This window comes from Capricornis sumatraensis, chromosome 9, assembly GCF_032405125.1.
Source record: "Capricornis sumatraensis isolate serow.1 chromosome 9, serow.2, whole genome shotgun sequence".
NCBI classification, from domain to species: domain Eukaryota; kingdom Metazoa; phylum Chordata; class Mammalia; order Artiodactyla; family Bovidae; genus Capricornis; species Capricornis sumatraensis.
In genome coordinates this window covers 74,026,716-74,042,764 of record NC_091077.1, presented here as the reverse complement: position 1 = coordinate 74,042,764, position 16,049 = coordinate 74,026,716, and the positions used below count along the sequence as shown (strand labels likewise).

Genomic DNA, 16,049 nt, shown 5'->3' with positions numbered 1-16,049 from the left:
GGCAGGTTGGTGAGGGGAAACTTTTCTTTTTGTCTGTCATTAAATGAAACCCTAAAGAATGAAAACCAACTGGTCACACAAAGGAGAATCAGCTGAGATATAAGAGGCAGGGGAAAGGGAAAAGCATAACAGCCAAAATTAGAGACAATTTCAGCAAAACCCAAAAAGGAAAATGGTCTATTCCAGGATCGGGACTCCCAGAAAAAAGTGATCAAGGAGTAGAACCAACCAGGGTGAAGATGGAGAGGCGCCCATGGTAAATCATAAAGGATTTTGCGGAGTGTGGTAAGCAGTGGGCCCTGGAAATCCGATGCAGGGTTAAATCATAATAATGACAATCCTCTTTATATTCTGAACAATTTATTCTGACCAGTACGGATCCTAGTTCAGAAAAAGAAGGGATGGAAGGTGTCTACTGGAATAGTCCAGGCAGGAGCTGAAAGTGACTTTGACTAGGTAACAGCAGTGATGATGGTGAAAAAATGAATGCATTCAAGACATTTTAGAGGTGGACTATGGTGACCATTATGAGTTGGATGTTGAGGGTGGGTAGAAAAAGGAGGAACCAGGAATTTCTCATTTGAGCACCTGGATGAATTGTGGCACTAGAAGGAAAGACTTGAGGGGGGGAAATCAAGTCACCATGGTTTTGGACATGTTGAGGTAGAAACGGCTGTAAAGTATCTAAGTGAAAAATAGGCATATGGATCCACACTTCAGAAGGAAAGTCTGGGCTAGATCTGAAAGCATTAGATTAAAGGAAATAATTGACTGCCTCAGTGGAGGACTGTCTTAGTAGCTTGCCTGCCTTAGCAAAATACCACAGACTGTAGGGCTTAAAACAGCACTTTTCTCAGAGTTCTGAAGGCTGGCAAGATCAAGGTGCTGAGTGAATGATTTGGTTCCCAGTAAGAGGTCTATTGGGGCTTCCCTGGTAGCTCAGATGGTAAAGCGTCTGCCTACAATGCAGGAGACCCGGGTTCGATCCCTGGGTTGGGAAGATCCCCTGGGGAAGAAAATGACAACCCACTCCAGTACTCTTGCCTGGAAAATCCCATGGACCAAGGAGCCTGGTAGGCTACAGTCCATGGGGTCGCAAAGAGTTGGACATAACTGAGCGACTTTGTTTCGCTTCAACTCAAGAGGTCTATTGCAGACAGTTGCCTTCTTGCTGTATCCTTACATGGCAAGGGAATCTCTCTCTGTTTCTCTCATCTCTTTTAGGAGGGCATTTATCCCATCCTGAGGGCTCCACCCTCAAGAACTTATTTATTTACTCTCCACATTCTTGTCCAAACACCATCACCTTAGGGATTAGGGTTTCAAAAATGAATTTTACTGTACATAAACATTCAGTTTGTAGTGAGGGCTAAGTTGGCATTTATTTCCAGAGATTTACCTCCTCAGAGTGTTTTCTAAGCTCCTTCCTGTGGCCTGGCTCTCCTGCAGGTCCAGTTTTACCCTTTAGCATAGGACCCCACCACAAATCCCCCTTTGGAGCTGTGACTGGCTCAAACTGATAGTTTTCCTTTTACTGTACTATTTAATTCTCTGCTTTCTTGAGCCTTCTTTCTTTAGATAGTAGTGGTATTGAAATACCACACCATTTTCCTGTGATATAATACAAAATGTGGGAAAGTCCTTAAAGAATATTTTGTCATAATAACAGCCCCACCCTCACCAGCACCCACACCTGTTTATAGGTGAAAAAATAAGCAAAGAGAGAGTAAAGCAGTTTCTTCAAGTTCTGATAACTGTTAAGGGTTAAACATGGTTTTAAATTCAAGTCTGCTGATACCAGTATATGTTTTTCCTTCAGAATTTTCCTTGTTTAGTTTTTGTCTGTGAAGCTGGTTTTCACAAATTAACTTAAAATAGTGGTGATGTGATTTCAAAACAGAGATAATCTAAAACATTTGATTTTCTAAGCTCTGCTATAGGTTAAATTCCTCTTAACCTCTGTATAAGTAGAGAGTGCTTTTAGAACTTAAATAAGATCATAATATTTTAGAGCTAGAAGTGTTTTAGAGAATCCTAGTCAAGGCCCAAGGAAATTATGTTATCTTCTCCAAGGTCATGCAACTTGCTGGAAGAATAGCCCAGGCTGTAAACTTTTCTAAAGTTTTCTCCAGAGCTTTCCTCCCCAACCTTCTAGAGTAATAAACACTGTGCAATGCATGGTAACTTTCGTAAAGCTATTCTGTGGATGAATTACTGCTGACTCATTGTCAGATATTTAGTCCTATTTTATCAGCCTTCTCAGAATATTAATTTTCTTTTTATCAGAGATTTGGTGCGAAGAAGATTTTCAGTTTATACGAAATAAAATAATCTTTATGCTAGAACAATAACCTCTCTGCATTACTTTTGTCAAAATTATTTTGGACTTATTTTATTGAATAAGTTCTGTGAACAGCTTGTAAAAGAAAATCGTTAAAACACAAGCTCCTTCCTCAGGGGCTCTTCATAATGGTGACAGAACATATAGGGAATAAGAATATGAAAGGATTTAATCACATATTAGACTGATACAGATTATAAGCAGTGGTTGGGTAGGTCAGAGATGAGTTAGGTTGGTTAAGACGTGAGAAAAATCAAAATTGAAATGGAGATTCTCTGATGGCTCAGACATTAAAGAGTCTGCCTGCAATGCAGGAGAACCAGGTTTGTTTCCTGGGTTGGGAAAATCCCCTGGAGAAGGGAATGGCTACCCATTCCAGTATTCTGGACAGAGGAGTTTGGCTGGCTAAAGTTCATGGGATTACAAAGAGTTGGACATGACTGAGCGACTAAGAGTTAGTGCTTTTGAATAAGAGGGAATGATTCTTGTAAATTTAGTTTGCAGATATAATTTAATTTCTATTAATCTTTAAATAATTGGTTCACTATGTTGTATATCCACCTTTCATATTTTGGTGATTTCCTACTGTTTAAATATTGTTAGACTACATATATAGTTAATGCAACTTAGGTTACTCATCAGAATACACTTTGAATAAAAATAGCTAATTTAAATGTTGCCACATCTAAATTGAAAAATGGGAAGTTTTAAATATTGTGTGTGATTAAGCAACTCTCTCACTAATCTTTAAATGTTATCAATCCCTGTTTAATCTAAATCTGGTCTGATTTTGAAGCTTGATTCCTATGGAGCTCTTTGTCCCTTTTCAGAAGTCTGTGTATATATCTTTTTTCACACTTTTAAGAAAACTGTAGGGTATAATGGAAAGTGTGCCAGTTAGAAACACATAGATTCTCATCCAGACTAAATCACTGACTTGCTGTGTGATAGTGAGCAATTCTCCTAGAATCTTATTTGATAAAATAAAGGGTTATAGTCAGTACTCTTTAAAAGCATTACCATGTCTGCAGATTCATGAATATAATATTATCTTTTCCAAACTACACAACTCTTCGTTTTCAATTGCTTAATTACAGAAACAAAAACAAAAATGTATTTGTTAGGCTCTTATTCTTTCTCTGGCAGGAAATTGACTAGTAGTTATAAGAAATGAATCCCTAGCTAAAGCCTGGCACTTCTACTAGTTTCAGACAATTTTTAGAAAATGGGCCTATCCATTTCCACAAACTGTAACCTCCAAAAACAGCATGGTGTTTTATGAATGTCATTTTCCTGGTCTTAATAATGTACTATGACTTGGTAAGATATTAACTAGAGGAGACTGAGAGAAGGCTATGCAGGAGCTCTCTTGGAAAAAAATTTCACAAATCAATGTATGGCGAAGTCATTCTGGTTTATACATGACTTCAACTTTATGCTATCTAGAGCAGCCTGTTTTATGGTCTATTAATCATGCATTTGTACATCTGCTTTAATCATTAAAGAAAAGAATGTATTAAAAAATCTAAATGGAATAGTGTAGTTTAGGCATCCAGAATGGAGCTGGGTGACCACTGTGGACAATGCTTTCAGACATGTTCCTACCTCACTGAAAACTTCGATTTTCTGAACGCTGTCAGACTCAAGGACACCACCAGCTATTTGCAAAATAATATCTGCTAGCTGCAACCAGCTACATCATTATGGGCTCAAGGTCTCCCCTTGAAACTATGCAACCATTTCAGCCCCCAAGCAGCCCTTGTACCCCTACTTCTTGCCAGCTCCAGTTTTAAACAACTTATGTAATTTTTCAGTTTTTGCCTTTATTCCCATTTTGTAGTCCACCAGAGCACAATTAAGTGCTTTTGACTCCGTGTCTCCCCAGTTACAGTCCTCAGTTTGGCTCAAATAACATGTTTTTCTATTCCTATTATAGATTGTTTATTGATTATTTTCATTGACTCAGCTGGTAAAGAACCTGCCTACCAATGCAGGAGACAAAAGAGATGTGGGTTCGCTTCCTGGTTTGGGAAGATCCCCTGGAGAAGGAAATGATAACCCACTCCACTATTCTTGCCTAGAAAATTCCATGGACATTGGAGCCTGGGGGGCTATGATGCATAGGGTTGGAAGGAGTCAGACACAACTGAGTATGCATACACTGTATTTGCAACTTGTTCTGAGTCTAAAATTATCCCCCCAAAGTTTTTTGGGTTTTTTTTTTTTTTTTTAGGAGGCATGAATGACAGAAGAATTTATTTATTTATTTATTTTTGAATTTTTTGCTTCTGTTCCTTTGATTTCACTTTTCAGAAGGAACTCATCCTTTTCCTCTATGTCTAATACAAAGGGAAAGGGACCTGCCACTTACTCAGCACTTACTCTGAAGTTCTTTTTTTAAATTTTTAAATTTTTTAACTTTTTATTTTTACTTTATTTTACTTTATAATACTGTATTGGTTTTGCCATACATTGACTTGAATCCACCACAGGTGTACATGCGATCCCAATCATGAACCCCCCTCCCACCTCTCTCCCCACAACATCCCTCTGGGTCATCCCCGTGCACCAGCCCCAAGCATGCTGTATCCTGCATCGGACATAGACTGGTGATTCGATTCTTACATGATAGTATACATGTTTCAATGCCATTCTCTCAAATCATCCCACCCTCTCCCTCTCCCTCTGAGTCCAAAAGTCTGCTATACACATCTGTGTCTTTTAGACATTTCTCCAAAGAAGACATACAGATGGCTAACAAACACATGAAAAGATGCTCAACATCACTCATTATTAGAGAAATGCAAATCAAAACCACAATGAGGTACCACTTCACACCAGTCAGAATGTCTGCGATCCAAAAATCTGCAAGCAATAAATGCTGGAGGGGTGTGGAGAAAAGGGAACCCTCCTACACTGTTGGTGGGAATGCAAACTAGTACAACCACTATGGAAAACAGTGTGGAGATTCCTTAAAAAATTGTAAATAGAACTGCCTTATGACCCAGCAATCCCACTGCTAGGCATACACACCGAGGAAACCAGAATTGAAAGAGACACTTGTACCCCAATGTTCATCGCAGCACTGTTTATAATAGCCAGGACATGGAAACAGCTTAGATGTCCATCAGCAGATGAATGGATAAGCAAGCTGTGGTACATATACACAATGGAGTATTACTCAGCCGTTAAAAAGAATACATTTGAATCAGTTCTGATGAGATGGATGAAACTGGAGCCGATTATACAGAGTGAAGTAAGCCAGAAAGAAAAACACCAATACAGTATACTAACATATATATGGAATTTAGAAAGATGGCAATGACGACCCTGTATGCAAGATAGCAAAAAAGACAGAAGAATTTAATGTTAAAATTACCTTCAATAAACTTGACTAGAATTAGTTTAATCCAACTACTTTCTATATGTTTCTAGTTATTTCATATGCATGCATTATTTTTTTAGAAAGCTGAATGCCTAAGAATTGATGCTTTTGAACTGTGGTGTTAGAGAAAACTCTTGAGAGTCCCTTGGACAGCAAGGAGATCCAACCAGTCCATCCTAAAGGAAGTCAGTCCTGAATATTCATTGGAAGGACTGATGCTGAAGCAGAAACTCCAATAGTTTGCCACCTGATGCAAAGAATTGCCTCATTTGAAAAGGGCTTGATGCTGGGAAAGATTGAAGGTGGGAAGAGAAGGGGACAACAGAGGATGAGATGGTTGGATGGCATCACTGACTCGATGGGCATGAGTTTGAGTAAACTCTGGGAGTTGGTGATGAACAGGGAGGCCTGGCTTGCTGCAGTCCATGGGGGTCACAAAAAGTCGGACACGACTGAGTGACTGAACTGAACTGATTTTTTTAGAATAAGGAAACATTCAGTTCAGTTCAGTTCAGTCGCTCAGTCATGTCTGACTCTTTGCGACCCCATGAATCACAGCGCGCCAGGCCTCCCTGTCCATCACCAACTCCCGGAGTTCACTCAGACTCATGTCCATCAAGTCAGTGATGCCATCCAGCCATCTCATCCTCGGTCGTCCCCTTCTCCTCCTGCCCCCAATCGCTCCCAGCATCAGAGTCTTTTCCAATGAGTCATCTCTTCGCATGAGGTGGCCAAAATACTGGAGTTTCTTCTTTAGCATCATCCCTTCCAAAGAAATCCCAGGGCTGATATTCAGAATGGACTGGGATACGAATCTGAGATGTGCTTCTGAATCAGATCTGCTTTTCCTTCTGTTCCCAAGTGCTCATTGGACATCCACTATGTGGTTGTATGTAATAATGAAATGAAGAAAAATTCTGAAATCAGATGATTTAGGATTAAATTCTGGTTTGTGATTCAGTTTCCCCTTTTGGAAAAATGGATATGATAACACACATCTTTCAGGGTTGATGTGCAAATCAAAAGTTTTTGGCATTTAGCAAGCTCTTATTAGAGTGAGCCAGGAAATACCATGCATATAAAGGAAGGGCTTTCTCAGGTTAAGAAACCAGACTAGACCACACCCAGAATTTAATCTCTTATGCTAATCTCTTATGCTCCCTGATGATGAATATAAATAGAGAAAAGAAAGATGAAACTAATGCAGTTAGAGTGATTCAGTGATAGTATTATGGGGGAAACTGGATTCAGCAATTATTATATGGGATTGGCAACAAAACAGATCTCCTTATTTAAATCTTGCCCATTATTGTTATCTTGATCTATCCCATGGATGGAGGAGCCTGGAAGGCTGCAGTCCGTGGGGTGGCTGAGGGTTGGATGCGACTGAGCGACTTCACTTTCACTTTTCACTTTCATGCATTGGAGAAGGACATGGCAACCCACCCCAGTGTTCTTGCCTGGAGAATCCCAGGGACAGGGGAGCCTGGTGGGCTGCCGTCTATGGGGTCGCACAGAGTCGGACATGACAGAAGCGACTTAGCAGCAGCAGCAGCAGCAGAGATGATATAGTTTGTAAATTGCCTAGAATGTTTCGATTGTTAAAGTGCTTCTATATAAAAAGTGTAATATTGTATCCACAAGTTTCATCTAGAGACTCCCAAGAGTTTTAATAAATGTTTGTGCTAGAGGCTCTAAGGTTAGCTATAGGAAATTAAAATGGCTGATAATTATATCTATTTATAATAAACCTTGAAGACAGATCCATATTTTGAGCAGTGACAGAATTTTTCTAACAGCAGAATATTTATTTTTGGTAAAGGAAAATTGATTTATCATATTCTATATATGTGGTTTTTATGTCAGTCTTTGAACTTGTAAAGTTGAACTCAAAACATAAAATTTTGCTTTCAATTGACTCCTTTGCCTTAGATTATTTTTAGGTGTCCAAAGATATATAAAGCAAGGGAAAAAAGGCAAGAGAGTTCTAGAAAAACATCTACTTCTGCTTTATTGACTATGCCAAAGCCTTTGACTGTGGATCACAGCAAATTGTGGAAAATTCTTAAAGAGATGGGAATACCAGGCCACCTCCTGTCTCCTGAGAAACCTGTTTGTGAGTCAAGAAGCAACTGGGCATGGAACAGCCGACTGCTTCCAAATTGGGAAAGGAGTACGGCAAGGCTGTATATTGTCACCCTGCTTATTTCACTACTATGCAGATACATCATGCAAAATGCCAGGCTGGATGAATCCCAAGCTAGAATCAAGATTGCCTGGAGAAATATCAATGACCTGAGATATGCAGATGACACCACTCTAAGAGAAAGTGAAGAGGAACCAAAGAATCTCTTGATGAGGGTGAATGAGGAGAATGAGAAAGCTGGCTTGAAACTCAGCATTTGAAAGTTGATATCATGGCATCTGGTTCCATCACTTCATGGCAAATACAAAGGGAAAAAGTGGAATCACTAACAGATTTTATTTTCTTGGCCTCCAAAATCACTGCAGATGGTGACTGCAGCCATGAAATTAAAAGATGTTTGCTCCTTAGAAGGAAAGCTATGACAAACCTAGACAGCTTATTAAAAAGTATATACATCACTTCGCTGACAAAGGTCCACATAGTCAAAGCTATGGCTTTGTGAGAGATGTGAGAGTTGGACCATCGATGTGAGAGTTGGACCATAAAGAAGGCTGAGTGCTGGAGAATTGATGCTTTCGAGTTGTGGTGCTGAAGAAGACTCATGAGAGTCTCTTGGACAGCAAGATCAAACTAGTCAATCCTAAAGGAAATCAACCCTGAATATTTAATGGAAGGACTGATGCTGAAGCTCCAATACTTTGGCCACCTGATGCAAAGAACCAGCTCATTAGGAAAGACCCTGATGCTGAGAAAGATTGAAGGCAGGAGGAGAAGGGGATGACAGAGGATGTGATGGTTGGATAGTATCACCCACTCAATGTGCATGAGTTTGAGCAAGCTCTGGGAGATGGTGAAGGCAGGGAAGCCTGGCATGCTGCAGTCCGTGGGGTTGCAAAACGTCAGACATGACTGAGTGACTGAGTTTAAATAATAACAGCACAGATTCACAAATGAGACTATCAGTTTCCTCTGCTCACTGTTGGAATAACAATCTCTAGATTATTATTGCTTGTAATTCAAGAAGGATTTCATTTTCAGAAGACATGAATGAATATTGTACAATGGCAGTAAAATGAGTTTTTGGCTGTATGAATTTGCTTTTATTATGCTCTGGTACTTCTGCTGATACACTTTTATTCACAGATTACAATTTTGAAAATTTCTTTATATGCATCTTAATAGCTATATTTTTACTGAGCCCTTTTTATTTTCCAGACACTGTAATACATACTTCACGTGCTTGCTTGGGGTCATACAACAGTGCAGGCCCTCCATGTCTGCAGTTCTGTATCTGTGGATTCAGCTAACGTCAGATCAAAAATATTACTTAAAAATCTAGAAAACTCCCCAAAGCAACCATTTACATAACTTTTTATTATATTTGCAACCACTTATATAGTATTTACATTGTGTTAAGTATCATACATAATCTATAGATGACAAAGTATATGAGAGAGTGTGTGTAGGTTATATAACAAGACTTGAGCCTTGCTAGTTCTGGTGTATAGTGGTGGTGGGAGTGGGGGCGGTGCTGGAACCAATCTTCTGTGGATATTGAGAGATGATTGTTGTAGCTGTGGAACTAGAAAATTTGTGTTAAAACCTAAATTGTAAGCCCATGCTATTATTCTAATACTTCAAAGGCAAATACTTAAAGAGTTATATTTTCTATAAGACCAAAACTAAATCTTTACAGAGGCATAGTGTATAGGTATTCATATTTTAAGCTACCTTTGAAAATAAATTATAAGAAAATATATAATTTTGATCACATCTTATTAAAGAGAATACCAGTGAAAACATGTGTCAGTGCATGTAATTCCAGATTATTTGATTTTTAAAGGATATTTATTTTAAAGCTAATGTTCTGTGCTTAGTTGCTCAGTCGTGACCACCTCTTCCACCCCCATGGATTGTTGCCTGCCAGGCTTCTCTGTCCATGGGATTCTCTAGGCTAGAATACTAGAGTGGGTTGCCATGCCCTCCCCCAGGGGATTGTCCCATCCCAGGGATCGATCCCAGGTCTTGTGCATTGCAGGTGGATTCTTTACTGTCTGAGACACCAGGAATGCCCATTAAAAATGCATATTATTTAAAACTAATAATAGATATTTAATAGAATGTTCACTATAAAAAGAGCCTCCCAGGTGGCTCAACAGTAAATAATCCACTTCCAATGCAGAAGATGTGGATTAGATCCCTGGGTCGCCAAGATCCCTTGGAGGAGGAAATGACAACCCACTCCAGTATTCTTGCCTAGAGAATCCCATGGACAGAGGAGCCTGGTGGGCTACAATCCATGGAGTCTCAGAGTCAGACACAACTGAGTGACTGAGCATACATGTATTTTCTCACAGATCTGTAGACTACAAGCCTGAAGTCCATTGAAGCAGCTTTCCTTCAGGGGTGTAGGGAAGAAGGGAAGACTATTCCTTGCTTGTTGCAGCTCCTGGTGGCTGCCTCAGCCTTCTTGGGTTTGTGGTAATATCACAGTATTACCTGCCTCCAGTGTCTCCTCTGTATGTCTGTGTGAAAGCTCCCTTTGTCTCTTATTTTACAAGGACACTTATGATGGCATTTAGAACCCACCTGGATAATCCTGGGTAATCTTATCTCAAAATCTTAATTTAGTCAAATCTTGCAAACACTTTTTCTCTAAACAGAGTAACATCTACAAATTTCAGGAATTAGAACTTGCCAGCTTTGGGTGACCATTATTCAACCTAGTACACGCATTAACCTACTATAGTGATATTTCGGCCTTGAGTATTGCCATAGAGTAGTCAGAGGTAAATCAGTTTTTCTTTAGGGCATTATTCAGTTTTCTTGCTTAGATGCATATGAGATTCGTTCTTTATTTTTGATGTTCAGTAATGTTGTCTCATCATATCACTAGAACACTGTGTCACTGTATGGGATAATCTTTTAAGCTACATATCATTATCTTTTCTATATTTCAAAGAAATTTTATTGTATCTTGAATATATATGCTTTTGCATTTTGGACTCTTCAGGTATGAACTGCATATCCTCCATATTTATCATTTTCTCTGTGCATTTTCATTTATACATCTTATGATGGTTTCTTTCTGGTTACTATTTACTTCTTAAGAAGGCTAGCTACTTCTGTAAAATAAGAAGAGGGTTAGTGCAAACTGGAGCAGTCTATGGCTCTAACATTGGTCTGTTGCCTTATACAATTTCTCATTAAATCTGTTAATCTTACTGTAGTTCCTCTAATATTTTGTTGTTCAAGCAAAATCCTTGAAAGACCCTCAGTCTGTTGTAGTCTTGAACAATAATTTCTGTTTCTCCTAGCCCTACTTTTCTTCTTCTAGGAGGCTTGGTTATAGAGCAGAGTTTTCTAAGACTGCATTATTTCTTTACTCATCATGGAAATATTTGTAAATAATATTGTCTGCATGAGTTTTACACAGTCATTTTCTTTAGATCAACTCATTTCTATAATTAAAATCAGTTAGTCTAGGAAAGAGACCTGCATCCTTATGATGAATTAAACACTAGGATCATTTGCCATAAAAAAAAACACACAGTAAAATAATAAAATGCAAACACTTCAGTTCTAAAAGCCCGCTGACCCTTTGTGAGATGAGTGCGGCATATTTTAACAAGATGAGAAAGAAATACTATTAAAAACAAAGAGAATATCTGGGTCTACTTGGAAGGATTGAAAAGACTTGAGGAAAAAAACTGTATGATCAACTAGAGCAAGTGCACTGGTTAGCCACTTTGTGTACTGTATTTTCACGTACAATTTGTCTGAAGACAAGTTTCCGCTACTAAAAAGATTTAAATTCACTGTTCTAGATTTTAGCTACAACTTGGAAAGATGAAAAAAGATGAAGCCAAAGTATGCCAAATTCCTCAGTTTTCCCAAAGATGTTCGCTAAATACCCTCTCTTAGCAATATTTTTTGGAAAAGGCAATGGCACCCCACTCTAGTGGTTTTGCCCAGAAAATCCCATGGACAGAGGAGCCTGGTGGGCTGCAGTCCATGGGCTCGCTAAAAGTAGGATATGATTGAGCGTCTTCACTTTCACTTTTCAGTTTCATGCGTTGGAGAAGGAAATGGCAACCCACTCCAGTGTTCTTGCCTGGAGAATCCCAGGAACGAGGGAGCCTGGTGGGCTGCTGTCTAATGGGGTCGCACAGAGTTGGACACGACTGAAGTGACTTAGCAGCAGCAACAACAATATTTTTAAAGAAAAATGTGTAGAGATAGATACATATTTTTGAGAACATAAAGGTAACCATAAAAATTCAGAATATGTATATATATATGTCTTATTAAAAGTCAAAGATTTTTAGTTTGAGTAAAAGCCATCTACTCTTAATGTTACAAGATGAAAATGGCGCTTTACCTCTGTAAGCTTCTCTCTAAATTCCATTACTCTAGTCCAATCAAAAGAAATATAACAGACAAATCCCAGTTGAAGAACATTCTACAAACTACCTGATCAGTACTATTGAAAACTCTCAAGGTCATTAAAAGATAAGAAAAATCTTAGCCAAGAGGAGACTAATAGGGAAGAAGATCAAATCTCATACGGTATATGGAATGGAATCCTAGAACAGGAAAAGGATATTATATAAAAATTTAGGAAATAGGAACAAAGTATCCAGTTCTTTTTCATTTTTCTTCTTATTGACCACTTTGTGTATTAGCCTTCTCTCAAGCTGTCTTCCCTCTAGGTTACAAGACAGCTACCAGCAGAATTGGTGTAACAATTGGTATAACATACTCAATTACTCAACATGGGATTAAGATTATCCTTTCTGTGGGATTGGGAAAACCATTGGTACATGTATGGGTGCTAAGCCGCTTTAGTCTTGTCCAGCTCCTTGCAACACTATGGACAGTAGCCCACCAGGCTCCACTGTCCATGGGATTCTCCAGGCAAGAAAACTGTAGTGGGTTGCCACGCCCTCCTCCAGGAGATTGTCCCAACCCAGTGATCGAACCCACATCTCTTATGTCTTATGCACTGACAGGTGTGTTCTTTACTACTAGTGCCACCTGGGAAGTCCAAATCTTTTGTAATATAAGGATAAATGCTCTCTCATGCTTTTGGCAAAGAATGAAAATAAATGCAAGGATTTAGAGAACTTGAAATGTGAAATTATTAGGTTATATGTAGTATTTAAATATGAAACTTTAGTGTTACAGAGAATATAGAAATTTAAAAATAAATGTTGACTGTTGTTGGAAAGGAGGAAATTTTCCTCTCTACCCATCTTGAGTTCTTTTTGTTGTTTTCCAGTCGCTATGTCCCATCTGACTCTCTGTGTTCACATGGAGTGCAGCATGCCAGGCTTCCATGTCCTCCACTATCTCCCAGAGTTTGTTCAAGTTCATGTCCATTGAGTTGATGATGCTATCTATACATCTCATACTCTGCCGCCCTCTTCTCCTTTTCCTTCAGTGTGTATTCATTACACTTGGGTTCTTAAGGCTGGACTAATGATAACAATGACACAGGACTGATTAAAAGAACAGAAGCAAATGTAATTCATGCTAACAGAGGTCTTATAGAAATGGGACCTAGTTCAGTTCAGTTCAGTTCAGTCGCTCAGTCGTGTCCGACTCTTTGTGACCCCATGAATTGCGGCACGCCAGGCCTCCCTGTCCATCACCAACTCCCGGAGTTCACTCAGACTCACGTCCATCAAGTCCGTGATGCCATCCAGCCATCTCATCCTGGGTCGTCCCCTTCTCCTCCTGCCCCCAATCCCTGCCAGCATCAGAGTCTTTTCCAATGAGTCAGCTCTTCGCATGAGGTGGCCAAAGTACTGGAGTTTCAGCTTTAGCATCATTCCTTCCAAAGAAATCCCAGGGCTGATCTCCTTCAGAATGGATTGGTTGGATCTCCTTGCAGTCCAAGGGACTCTCAAGAGTCTTCTCCAACACCACAGTTCAAAAGCATCAATTCTTCGGCACTCAGCCTTCTTCACAGTCCAACTCTAACATCCATACATGACCACAGGAAGAACCATAGCCTTGACTAGATGGACCTTAGTCGGCAAATGGGACCTAAGAAGTGGCCAAAAGAGGAGTCTTCTATACTTTGTAGACAAAGATACAATAAATTTGAGAGAAGTTGGCAGGCCAAAGAATATAAATTTGGGTGCTTAATTAGTAAAGAAGTTAAGCCAAATTTGGGCTTCAGTAGTAAGTTAGTGAAGAAGTAACAAAGTTGATTTATACAGGCTTCTTAGCCCTGAATTCCCTGTTTCTATTGGTAAAGACATCTTCCTACTTCTTATTACAGAAAAGGTACCTTTCATGCTGGAAATTTATTTCCTGCTTTCAGGGAAATGAAGAGGAGTCTCAAAGTGTCCCTCTAACAGCTGTTTTTTTAAGTTAATTTAATTTAAAATAATATGCTATTGAGGCATATTTTGGGTGGCCTTCACTGAGCCCTAACACTATTTATATTCTAGGATACTAAACTAAGTTTAGTAAATTTTGTAGAAGCCATACAGTTTACATTTACCACTGTCAATACCATCTTCATATTCTAGATGTGAATGTTTAAATAGGAAAAACTGACATTTGAAATTAGAAAAAATCTAAAGCCTCAAAATAAGATAAAATCAAGCTCAAATTATTTACCATTTATTAAACAATGACAAAGAAATCACTAACATAAGAATTATATGTCATGCCACGAAAGTTGTAATCAGGTGGGTGTATTTCTTAATATTCTTATTATTAAATAATAGGATTTTAGAAATTAATAAAACTTAGTAAAATAATCAGAAGATGTTAGTAAATCTACAAGGAGAAACTCATGGTAGAAAACAAAAAAATGATAAAAATAATACATTAATTCCAAATAAACGGTACATTCCAAATACACACAATTAAACATTAGAAATGTAACTAGCAATCTAGAGAAAACAGAAATTTATGAGGATGTATACATCAGTTATATCTATTAAATATTTCAAAACCCTGAAATGAACTGTTTTCTAAAAAAAATTAGTATAAAAGATACTTCAAGATGAAGCAGAAAACTAGAATAGACACAATTAGGGAAAGAATGGTGAAAAAAGTTTACAAAAATTATGATTTCCACACAAAAATTTTATTTTTTAAAATACTTTTAAAAAATTAAAAAAAATAATCATTTGTTTTTGGCTGTGCTGTGTCTTCATTCCTACACACAGGCTTTCTCTAGTTGTGGCCAGCGGGCTATTTTCTACTTGCGGTGCACAGGCTTCACATTGATGTGGCTTCTCATTGATATGGCTTCTCTTGTAGAGCATATGCTCTAGGTATGCGGGCTTCAGTAGTGGAGGCATGAGGGCTCTGCAGCACAGCCTCAGTGGTTGTGGTACATGGGCTTAGTTATCCATGTCATGTGGGATCTTCCAGGACCAAAGATCTAACCCATGTCCCCTGCACTGGCAGGTGGATTATTATCCACCATGCCACCAGGGAAATCCTCCATAAAGTCATTAATGGCTTTATTTTGCTGAATTCATTCATGAGAATTTCTAGAATTGTTGTTGTTGTTCAGTCACTCAGTCATGTCCGAAATTTTGCAGCTCCATAGACTGCAGCACGCCAGGCCTCCCTGTCCATCACCAACTCCCGGAGTTTGCTCAAACTCATGTCCATTGAGTCAGTGATGCCATCCAACCATCTCATCCTCTGTCGTCCCCTTCTCCTCCTGACTTCAATCATCCCCAGTATCAGAGTCTTTTCTAATGAGTCAATTCTTCACATCAGGTGGCCAAATTATTGGAGTTTCAGTTTCAACATCAGTCCTTCCACGGAATATTCAGGGTTGATTTCCTTTAGGAATGACTGGTTTGATCTCCTTGCAGTCCAAGGGACTCTCAAGTGTCTTCTCCAACACTGCAGTTCAGAAGCATCAATTCTTCAGTGCTCAGTATTCCTTTTGGTCGAACTCTCACATCCATACATGACGAGAGAAAAACCATAGCTTTGACTAGATGGACCTTTGTTGGCAAAGTAATATCTCTGCTTTTTAATATGCTGTTTAGGTTTATCATAGTTTTTTTTTTTTCCAAGGAGCAAGTGTCCTTTAATTTCATGGCTGCAGTCACCATATGCAGTGATTTTGGAGCCCCCAAAAATAAAGGCTCTCACTGTTTTCATTGTTTCCCCATCTATTTGCCATGAAGTGA

The 16,049-nt window shown here is 38.8% G+C and overlaps 1 non-coding gene across 1 annotated transcript; it reads left to right on the top strand.

The window, feature by feature from the left end:
* The first annotated feature begins 928 nt into the window (after nt 1–928).
* On the top strand, nt 929–1,000 carry TRNAC-ACA (transfer RNA cysteine (anticodon ACA)). The gene has a single exon. It is a non-coding gene; the product is annotated as a tRNA-Cys (tRNA).
* The last annotated feature ends 15,049 nt before the right edge of the window (nt 1,001–16,049 follow it).